The following is an 11,248-nucleotide window of genomic DNA, read 5'->3' as shown; positions in this document are numbered from 1 at the left end:
AAAGATAAATGTTTTTAAAGATACCACAAACAAACAACCGGTTCTAAAATCTTCCACAACAAATATTGTTTTAAAGTGTAAAAACGATCTAATATGATTAACATTTTGCTAAACAACTTGAGTTTTAACAATGAACAAGATATCCCAAATTTTTGTTAAAGTCACAAAGAGGTTTTTAATATTGAATGGATTTTTCAACGAAATTATATTTTTCGAAAAACACTTCAATGTGACATCCCAGATTCGACCATAATGACCAGGCCGGCTCTGTTATCTGCATAGTTTTTAGATTTGTGTTATTAAACTGTTTCAAACCTAACATGTCCCTGTTACCTTGCACGAATACTAAGAAACCCTTAGTAAATAAGGATCAGTAAAATGTGTATTTACTAAGTAAAGGATTCCGAAAAGACCTAACATGGCTTCCAAACTCATGAAAGATCGAGTTGCCATGGAATGTTTTTCTAAATATTATTAAGCATGTTGATAATAAATTGAGTTTAATTAAAGTAATTGTCCTAGTTTATTTATGTTATAATTGTTGCAAATTGTGTTTAATTTTGCTAAAATCTATTTCATTCATATAGTTTGCATACTTAGGTTAATTTGCATTAGGGATCATTGCATTTAGTCTAATATATTTTAATCATCACTTCTCAACTAAATTTGTTTTTTATTTACCAAATTGTTAATATAATTTTACAAATTAAGTGACTTAGCACAAATACAATCCCTATGGAGACAATAACTTGATACTTACTTTTTACTTGATAACGACTGTGTACATTTGCACAAACCCCAAAGTTACAAGTTTTTGGCACCGTTCCGGGGATTGTCAACTGTTACCATAGTCTTTTCTTTCGTGAAATTATTTATTTTAAATTTGTTTTGTTTCTAACATCACTAACTTATTCTTTTTAATTTTGAGATTTTCTTTTCAGTTGTTTATGAGCATAGATTGAATTATCGATTTACTCCCTATAGACCCTAAAATTGAGCGAACTTTCAAACATAGAAGATGTGAACGAATAGCTTAAAGACAAGTCAAGATGGACCTTGGAAATCAGAATCAAGACCATGGTAATGAAGCCGGTCATGTACGAAATCTTATCCTCATTGCCGATGATAGGGATCGATGCATCAGAAAATATGTTGTGCAACATTTCAGTGAGTTAAACCCAAGAATTAGAAGGCCAGATTTGAGACAACCCAATTTGAATTCAAATCAGTGATGTTTCAAATGCTCCAGACGGTGGACCAATTCAGTGGTATGCCCATAGAAGATCCACAATCCACTTTCGATTGTTTATGGAGGTGAGTGATTCATTCAATATAGCCAGTGTGACTGAAGACGCACTGAAGTTGAAGTTGTTTCTATACTCATTGCTAGATTAAGCATGAGCATGGCTCAATTCATTACCACCAAGCTCCATATCTACTTGGCAAGAATTGGCAGAGAGATTTTTGGTTAAGTATTTCCTGCCTAGGAAAAATGCTAAGTTGAGGAACGAGATCACAACCTTCCAGCAATTGGATGACGAGTCTTTGTATGAGGCTTGGGAGCGATTCAAGGACTTACTGCGTAAGTGTCTTCATCATGGAATTCCTCATTGTATCCAGTTGAAGACATTCTATAATGGTCTCAATGCATATACAAGATTGATGGTAGATGCTTCTGCAAATGGTGCAATTTTTTCTAAGTCTTATAATGAGGCTTATGAGATCATTGAGAGGATCACGAGTAATAACTATCTATGGCCAACAAATCAAACAACTTCAGGAAGACGTGTAGTCGGAGTTCATGAAGTTGATGCCCTCACTTCGTTATCAGCTCAAGTATCGTCTATTTCCTCTATGTTAAAACAGTTTACCACTTATAGTACTTATAATTTTGCAGCTCAGCCACCAAGTCCGTACAAAGTAGTTTCCTGTGTGTACTGTGGGGAAGGTCATTCTTTTGAGAATTGTCCATCAAATCCTGAGTCAGTGTATTATGTAGGGAACCAATATCAAAATAGGAGTGGACAAGGACCCCAGTCCAACTTCTATAATCCTTCATGGCATAATCATCCTAACTTTTCTTGGAGCAACCAAGAAAATAGACCGAACCATAACTCATTGCAGCATAGATTCAACCAATCTCAAGGGTTAAATTAGTAAGCTCCAAAACCACCTCAAGCTGAGGTATCAAACAGTTTGGAGAACTTGTTGAAAGTGTACATGGCAAAGAATGACGATCCAAAGCCAAGCAACGAAATTGAAAAAATTGGAAAACCAAATGGGTCAATTAGCTACAGAGCTTCGTAATAGACTAAAAAGAACCTTGCCAAGCGATACTGAGAATCCAAGAAATTTGGGTAAAATACATATCAAGGTAGTGGCATTGCAAAGTGGTAAAATTTTGGAACCCCGATTGATTGACATTGAAGATAAGCCCGTTGAAATGAATCAACCAGCTGTTGAAATTCCTACACGAAATGAATCAAAATCTGCAAAGACTAACAAGGTAAATCCTAACTTAATGAATTCAGACACTTTAACATCTTCTTTGGATGTAGATTTACCTACTTAGAGAAGTTGTCCGGTTCAATCGAAAGTTCCATCACCTCCATATCCGCAAAGATTGTAGCAACACAAGTAGAAATAGAAGGTGCAATTCAAGAAGTTTTTGGATGTTCTGAAGCAGTTACACATCAATATTCTGTTGGTGGAGGTTTTAGAACAAATGCCAAATTATGTGAAGTTTATGAAGGATATACTGTGACAGCCCAAAATTGACCCTAGTCGGGATGTGGTTTCGAGACCACAAAACCGAGGCATAAAAATAATTTAAAATTTATTTTGATGCCTATGATATGTGTTAATTTGTGTGTGACATTTTTGATGTTTCGATTTAGTGTTATAAATGCGAATTTCACTAGAAAGGACCTAGTAGTGAACTTTGAAAGTATGATGGGGAAATGTGTGATGACTAGTTGCTCATGCATGCAAAAATAAGGGATTTGCATGTCAAATTCCCCCAACATGAAGTGGCCGGCCATGGCAAGAGAGGATGGGCAAAACATGTCATGAAACATGTTTTGTTGGTGCATTAGGGAGAAATAATAAACAAAGGTGTATGGGTAAGAAAAGAATGAAAAAAAATGTGTGTGAGTGAGGTATTCCCCCATTGCCGTGAGTTGTAGAGAAGGAAAGAAAAAATTTTGTTCATCCTTTCTTTGAGCCAAAACTAAGGAAGAAGGAGGATTTTTGCTTCATGCTTGGTTTGGAAGAGATCTAGAAGGAGATTTGGCTAAGTTTGCATCAAGATTAAGGTATGTATGAGGTTGTGTTAGGAGTTTCATGCATGTTTTGGTTGCTAACTTGATGTGCATGTTAGCCATGGCTCAAATCTTTGTTAAGCCATGGAAATGGTATTTGGCCAAAGTTGTTATGGTGATAAAGCCATTGCATGCTAAGTGTGAAGCTTGATGATGATGCATGCAATGATGGATTGTCTACTCTTGAGTAAGATTTTGAGCTTTCTTTTGTTTTATCATGATTGAAGTTGAAAAGGAGCATGATTGTCATATTCGCCATGATGCATTCATGAGCATGGTTCATGCTTCTTGCATGTTAGTTAAAATTTGTGTTTTGGATGGCTATGGACACCTTGAAATTGCCATGCTCATATATGTATATATATGTTTGCACATGATGTTTTGGTTATGAAGGAAGTGATGAATAAGTTTGTTTAAAGAAGAAGATGTTGAAGAATAATTGTGAAATTTGCAAGCACAATTCGCCTAGCACACATATAAGTGCTTGATGCTATATTATAAGTTTTGAGCCACAATATGCAAAGCATTAACTAGTAAAATGCATGCTGTTTTTGTGAGGTATTAAGTGCATAATTGGCCTCAACATGTACATGAATATTCGGCCTTGGGTAGCCTATTGAAGGCCTTAGCATTTCCTTGATGCTCGAATAAATTGTATTGAATTGCTTGATGTAGTATAAAATGTGCATGACCATTGTGTATTCAAGCTAAAGGGTGGCCATATGACCATTTAAACTCCTTGTCATATTCGCCATAAGCTAGCACAATGAGGTTTTAATAAATTGAATTTGTTTGAATTAGCTCAAGAGCTTAGAGGGCCACAATTGGACAAGGGAAGGAGAAAGTGATCGAATAGCCGAAAAAGTCGCTCGACAACATCCGAGGTAAGTCCTTAAGAAGTGACCCTACTTGAATTATGTGAAATAAAGTATGGATGTGTATTGATTATTGATTATGTGTGCATGAGTATTTGAATTCTACCCGGCTAAGTCCCGAAGGCGAATATGCTTGTGACTATAATTGCGTTTGAGCCTTAGTAACGAAAATGAAATATGTATGTCCAATGATAATTGATGTATGTGTTCATGGAAATTGAATGATATCCGGCTAAACTCAAGACAATTATGCTGAAATTATATCCGGTTAAGACCAAGGCAATTGTGCTAGTGGCTACATCCGGCTAAGACCAAGGCATTCGTGCGAGACATTCTATCCGGCTAAGACCAAGGCATTTGTGCACATGGTTATATCCGGTTATATTCAAGAATCTTGGGCTGGAGGTGAGTGTTGGTTGCTGTAATAAATTCAATGAGTACACTCAAAAAGCCCAAAGAATGAGGTACGTTTATATGTGCATTGAAAGTCGACATGTTTGAGCAACATTCGCTCAATCGACTAATGAATTTCAGTTATTGAATTGATTGATACTTTGTGAAATTATATAATGATGAAGTGTGAAGTAAGAATGTGTATTAATGAAATGATGCATTTGGCTATGTGAATGTATTGCTGTAATTAGAGTTGATTATATTCCTTGAGACTTACTAAGCATAAAATGCTTACCCGTTGCTTTGGCTCTCGTTTTCTAGATTTCGCTCAAGCAATCGGATTTGGGATCGTTGAAGTCAAGTCATCCACACTATCAAGCCTCCATTTTGGTATAAATTTTGGTTGAACTTGAGATGGCATGTATAGGACTACCCTTGTTGGTTAAATATGTTGTGATGTATATATGTACGGCCATGCTAAAATGGCTCAAAAAGGAAGCATGAACTTAGACTATTTGTGGTTTGTATGTATATATTTGGTGTCATGATGTGGCTATGGATTGAAATGGGAATGTTGGTCACATGATCAGCCATTGGCATGGTTAAAATGATCATATATGAACCTATGTATGGCAAGACTAGTTGGTTCATGGAGACTACCAAATAGGTAAGACCTACCTTAAAAACAGATGCTGCCAGCTGCAGTGACGTGAATGTGAAAAATCACCAAAATTTTTAGGAATGGTATTAAATAGTGAATAAGCTATGTAAATGAACCTTGATGAGTCTATTTTCATATGGAAGAAACGAAATGGTCATAGGAGTTACATGTTAAGAGGTATTAAGGCTATTGTGAGACAGGGCCAGAACGGTTTCTGGGTCCCCTGTTGCAACTTTAAAAATTTACTATAAATTATCCAGAAATAATTAGGAGTCATGCCTTATATGTAAAGATTCCATTTTGAGTCTAGTTTCATTAGAAACAAACGGCACCAGTGTTAAAGCCCTGTACAGAGAGATATTTAAGTTATAACGCGCGAAGGTCAGAGCAGTCGATCCCTGTAACATGGGTGACTTTAACTAATAAACTGTACCAATTGGCCCGACCAAAAATTCTAGAAATAAATCCATGGATGGATATATGAGTCTAAATTCAGGGAAAATTTACGAAACCAGTTTCTGAGTTTTGAAACTCGAGATATGATTTTTAAGGCGACAGTGACGCAGTTTTCCAGCCTGACTGGAAATGTCAAATTTGGTGGGCAAAACATGTGAACTTGGCTTGTTAACCCCTCGTGTCCGACACCGGCGATGGTCTCGGGTTCGGGGTGTTACATATACTGTCTAAGAAGAAAAGACTTAGTGAGTATGAGACTTTTTCCCTGACAAAGGAGTGTAGTACATTCCTGTAGAACAAACTGCCATCGAATTGAACGACCCAGGAAGCTTTACGATACCTTGTAACATTGGTGAATCTTACTGTGGTAAAACTTTGTGTGATTTAGGAGCAAGTATCAACTTGATGCCTAAGTCTATTAACAAGATGTTAGGGATAAGTGAAGTAAGACCTATAATATTGACGCTTCAGCTAGCGGATCGATCTTTAGCATATCCCGAGGGAAAGATCGAGGATGTTTTGGTAAGAGTTGATAAATTTATTTTTCCTGCTGATTTCATTATCTTAGATTTTGAAGCAGATAAGGAATTGCCGATCATCCTTGAGAGACCTTTCTTAGCCACGAGAAGAACGTTAATTGATGTGCAAAAAGGTGAACTCACCATGCAAGCTCAAGACGATCAGGTAACCTTTAACATTCTTAAAGTGATCAAATTTCCTGACCCGGCCCCTCCAAAATAGAAAATTGCATTTTAGGCCCTTGAAATTTAAAAAAAATTAAATTAGTAAAGGTAATATTGCACTTTGGCCCCCTAAAATTATAAAAATTCAATATAATCCTTTACAAATTATAGAAATATAAACTATAAGAAATTAAAATTTCATCCGGCCCCCCTAAAAAAATTTTTTGGCTTCGCCCCTATTTTTAAGGGAAGCAATTTTGAAGAAGATCCATTGGAGAAAGCCTTAGATCTTGACCCTTTGGAGGATGAAGAATGTGAAGAAAACATGGCTTTGATGGAAGCCAATCCGAGAAATTTTAGTCAATCCACATGGTTTGAACCGTTGGAGTTGGAAGTTTGAGAATTTGTGCAACCCAAGTTGTCAATCGAAGAACCACCTAAACTCGAACTAGAGGTATTTCCTTCCTATTTGAAATATGTTTATTTAGGTGACTGTTCTACTTTACCTGTGATTATTTCAGCAGAATTGAGGAAAGATCAAGAGGAGCAACTAATTGTTGTTCTAAAGAATTTAAGAAAGCAATTGGTTGGACCATAGCTGATATTCGAGGTATAAGCCCTTCTTTTTTTTGGAAGAAGGTGAAAGAGGTCGAATTGATGGGCAAAGGAGGCTTAATCCTATTATGAAAGAAGTTGTGAGAAAGGAAGTGATCAAATGGTTAGATGTAGGAATCATCTATCCTATTGTAGATAGTTCGTAGGTAAGTCCAGTACAATGTGTGCCGAAAAAAGGTGGAATCACGATTGTCGAAAATGAGCGTAACGAGTTAATTCCAATGAGAACTATTACCGATTGGAGAATCTGTATTGATTACAGAAAATTGAACAAAGCCACTCTGAAGGACCATTTTCCGTTGCCTTTTATGGATCAGATGTTAGATAGACTGGCAGGTAATGAATTCTATTGTTACTATTCGGGATATAACCAAATAGTTATAGCCCCGGAAGACTAACATAAAACAACCTTTACTTTTCCATATGGTACGTTTGCTTTTAGGCGAATGCCTTTTGGTTTGTGCAATGCACCTACTACCTTTCAAAGATGCATGATGGCAATATTCACTGACATGGTTGAAAATTTTTTTGAGGTTTCCATGGATGATTTTTCTATTTTTGGTAACACTTATGATATTTGTTTGAGTAATTTGGATAACGTATTGAAGAGATGCAAAGAGACGAATCTTGTCCTTAACTCGGAAAAATGCCAATTTATGGTCAAGAAAAGGATTGTCTTAGGACATAAAATCTCAAAAAGAGGAATTAAAGTCGATAAAGCAAAGGTGGACGTAATTGAAAGATTACCGGCCCCAATGAATGTGAAAGGAGTTAGAAGTTTCCTAGGCCATGCTGATTTTTACTAAAGGTTTATCAAAGATTTCTCGAAAATTTCTAAACCATTGTGTTTGTTGTTAGAGAAAGATACAGTGTTTGATTTCAACAAAGCATGTTTGGAAGCTTTTGAAGATCTGAAAAAACGGTTAATCTCAGCCCCAATAATCATTACACCTAATTGGAGCTTACTTTTGAGTTGATGTGCGATGCAACTGATTATGCTATTGGAGCTCTGATGGGTCAAAGAAGAAACAAAGTGTTTCACCCTATTTACAATGCAAGGAGAACTTTGATGGGAGCCCAACTCAATTATACGATAACCGAAAAGGAACTCTTTGTAATAGTTTTTGCGTTTGACAAATTTCACTCATATCTTATAGGTACCAAAGTCACAGTATTTACTGACAATGTGGCAATTAAATACTTGCTCACGAAGAAAGATGCAAAATAGAGGCTAATTCGTTGGATACTATTACTTCAAGAATTTGACCTTGAGATCCAAGATAGAAAAGGTGTTGAAAATCAAATAGCTGATCATTTTTCGATATTGGAACAAGATGAATGAACTCGATCATGTGTGCCTATCAACGAGAATTTCCCAGATGAGCACTTATTTGAGGTAAATCGAATTCCTAAAACACCTTGGTTTGCTAATTTTTCCAATTATCTTGCATGTAGAATAATTCCTCAAGAAATGGCATACCAACAAAGGAAAAAATTCCTTCATGATAGTCGATATTATTTTTGGGAGGATCCTTTTTTGTTTAAACAATGTGCAGATAATATAATCTGAAAGTGTGTAGATGAAAGTGAGATTGTTGAGATCTTGTATCATTGCTAGTCATCTCCAAGTGGGGGACACTTTGGTAGTTCACATACTGTAGCAAGGATTTTGCAAGCAGGTTTCTTTTGGCCTATGCTATTTAAAGATACTTATACTTATGTGAAGAACTGTGATAAATGCCAAAGGATCGGGAATATATCAAGGAGGAATGAGATGCCCTTGACAAAAATTTTGGAGATTGAATTATTTGACGTATGGGGCATTGACTTCTTAGGCCCGTTTCCTTCTTCATATGAGAACAAATACATATTAGTTGTTGTGAACTATGTATCCAAGTGGGTTGAAGCTGAAGCATACCCTACAAATGATGCTAAGGTAGTCATGCGATTCCTACATAAGCATATGTTTACACGATTTGGGACACCAAGAGCTATTATTAGTAATGAAGGTTCCCACTTTGTGAACAAATGGCTTAAGTGGTTGCTTGACAAATATGATGTGAAGCACAAGATTGTTACTGCCTATCACCCCTAGTCCAATGGGCAAGTTGAGAGATTGAATCGTGAAATCAAAGGTATCCTTGAAAAGGTAGTATGCCCTAGCAGAAAAGATTTATCTTGACGGCTCGATGATGTATTATGGGCTATCGAACATCATTTAAGACACCGTTAGGAATGACTCCTTATCATTTAGTTTTTGGGAAGGCATGTCATTTACCATTCGAGTTGGAGAATAGAGCTCACTGGGCTTTGAAGCAGTTGAACTTTGATCTTAAGCAAGCCAGTGAGAGAAGGATGTTACAACTTGATGAGTTGGAAGAACTAAGGTTGTTTTCCTATGAGAATTCCAAAATGTGTAAAGAAAGATCAAAGAGATGGCATGATAGTCATATACAACCTCGCGAGTTTGGAAGAACTGAACTTCATTTTCCTATGATGCCAGAAAAAGGCTTTAACTTGAAGAGTAATGATTTGATGGTTGTTTCTATGCTAATTAGAAAGATAATCAATGCTCTCAAATGGGAACGATTTTGTGATGCTCATTCACTTCCCGATGATGGTTCAAGAATCATATGCAAGTTTGATGATACAAGATGCTATTGAGGTCATCGTTCGAAAGAAAAAGGTACCTCTGACTTCTATGCCCATCAATGATTTGTTTAACTTACCTGATGTTGAAGAAGATGAGTACTACCCTATGATGAACAATATCAATTGGGATTTTCTTCAACTAGTGCTTAATGTTGTGACAAACCTGGGATCCCAATAGACTATAAGAAAGTATGGGAGCCATTCTTGCCGAAGGGAATACCTAAAACCAGTAGCAAAGGTGTGGTTTTATTTTGTTCACTACAATTTTATTCCTATCTCACATAGTTACACCATCTCAATGGAATGGATGTTTTTGTTATATGCAATCTTGACAGAAAAGTCCATTAATGTTGGGAAAATTATCCTCAAGGAGATTCACAACTGTGCTAAAAAGAATGCAGGAAGTGCTTATTTCCCATCATTAGTCACTTCACTTTTCTTAAAGGCCTGTGTTAAAACACAAGCAAATCTGAAGGGGCGATATGTTCAAGGGTGAATTTCAACTTATGATCTTGAAAGGTTAGTGGAAAGGGTGCATGAACTGAATCAATGTGAGCGAAAAGAGCCAACTGAGCCAGATACCGAGGAGTCAATAAATGAAATTGAGACTGAAGCTAATTCAGTTACAGACACTGAAGAGGAAGAATCTGATAAGGAACCGAACAGTCCTGTAACACCCCTAACTCGTGGCCGACGCCGGTGTCGGACACGAGGGGTTAACGGCCAAACCCTCTCAAGATACCAACCAATTTGACATTACCAGTCAGGCTGGAAAACTGCGTCACCGTCGCCTTAAAAATCATATCTCGAGTTTCAAAACTCGGAAACTGGTTTCGTAAATTTTCCCTGAATTTAGACTCATATACCCATCCATGGATTTATTTCTAGAATTTTGGTCGGGCCAATTGGTACAGTTTATTAGTTAAAGTCACCCATGTTACAGGGATCGACTGCTCTGACCTTTGCGCGTTACAACTTGAATATCTCTCTGTACAGGGCTTTAATACTGGTGCCGTTTGTTTCTAATGAAACTAGACTCAAAATGGAATCTGTACATATAAGGCATGACTCCTAATTCTTTCTGGATAATTTATGGTAAATTTTCAAAGTCGCGTCAGGGGACCCAGAAACCGTTCTGGCCCTGTCTCACGAGAACTTTAATATTTCTCAGTATACTGCTCATATGGTTGTTTCGTTTCATCCATATGAAAATAGATTCATCAAGGTTCAATTTCATAATTTACCCATTATTTAATTCTACTTCTACTATTTTTAGTGATTTTTCAATCTCATCTCACTGCTGCTGTCCGCAACAGTTACTGCAGTAGACTATGCCAATTTCATGAATCTTTCCTTGGCCTTAATCATCCATCATACATGACACAAATTGTGGCCACCTTATCAAAATTAGAGTTTCTAAGACTCGTGGCAATAGGTTCTAGCATCCCACTCGACGACCACATAGGCCATTTTCACATGGCTTAAAGTTTACAACCCACAATTCGACAAAATATAATAGCCTATACATGCCAAATGTTCTTCAACAACGAAAACAATACCACAAGATTTCAGCCGGTGTGATGACTTCAACGA

The 11,248-nt window shown here is 36.7% G+C and overlaps 1 non-coding gene across 1 annotated transcript; it reads right to left on the bottom strand.

The window, feature by feature from the left end:
• Positions 1-1,497: 1,497 nt before the first annotated feature.
• Positions 1,498-1,604, bottom strand: LOC128293413 (small nucleolar RNA R71). Its single transcript, XR_008283595.1, has one exon. It is a non-coding gene; the product is annotated as a small nucleolar RNA R71 (small nucleolar RNA).
• Between the last annotated feature and the right edge of the window lie 9,644 nt (positions 1,605-11,248).

This window comes from Gossypium arboreum, chromosome 5 (genome assembly GCF_025698485.1).
Source record: "Gossypium arboreum isolate Shixiya-1 chromosome 5, ASM2569848v2, whole genome shotgun sequence".
Lineage (NCBI taxonomy): Eukaryota > Viridiplantae > Streptophyta > Magnoliopsida > Malvales > Malvaceae > Gossypium > Gossypium arboreum.
Note: the sequence above shows the minus strand (reverse complement) of the source record. Positions and strands in the feature narration are given on the sequence as shown.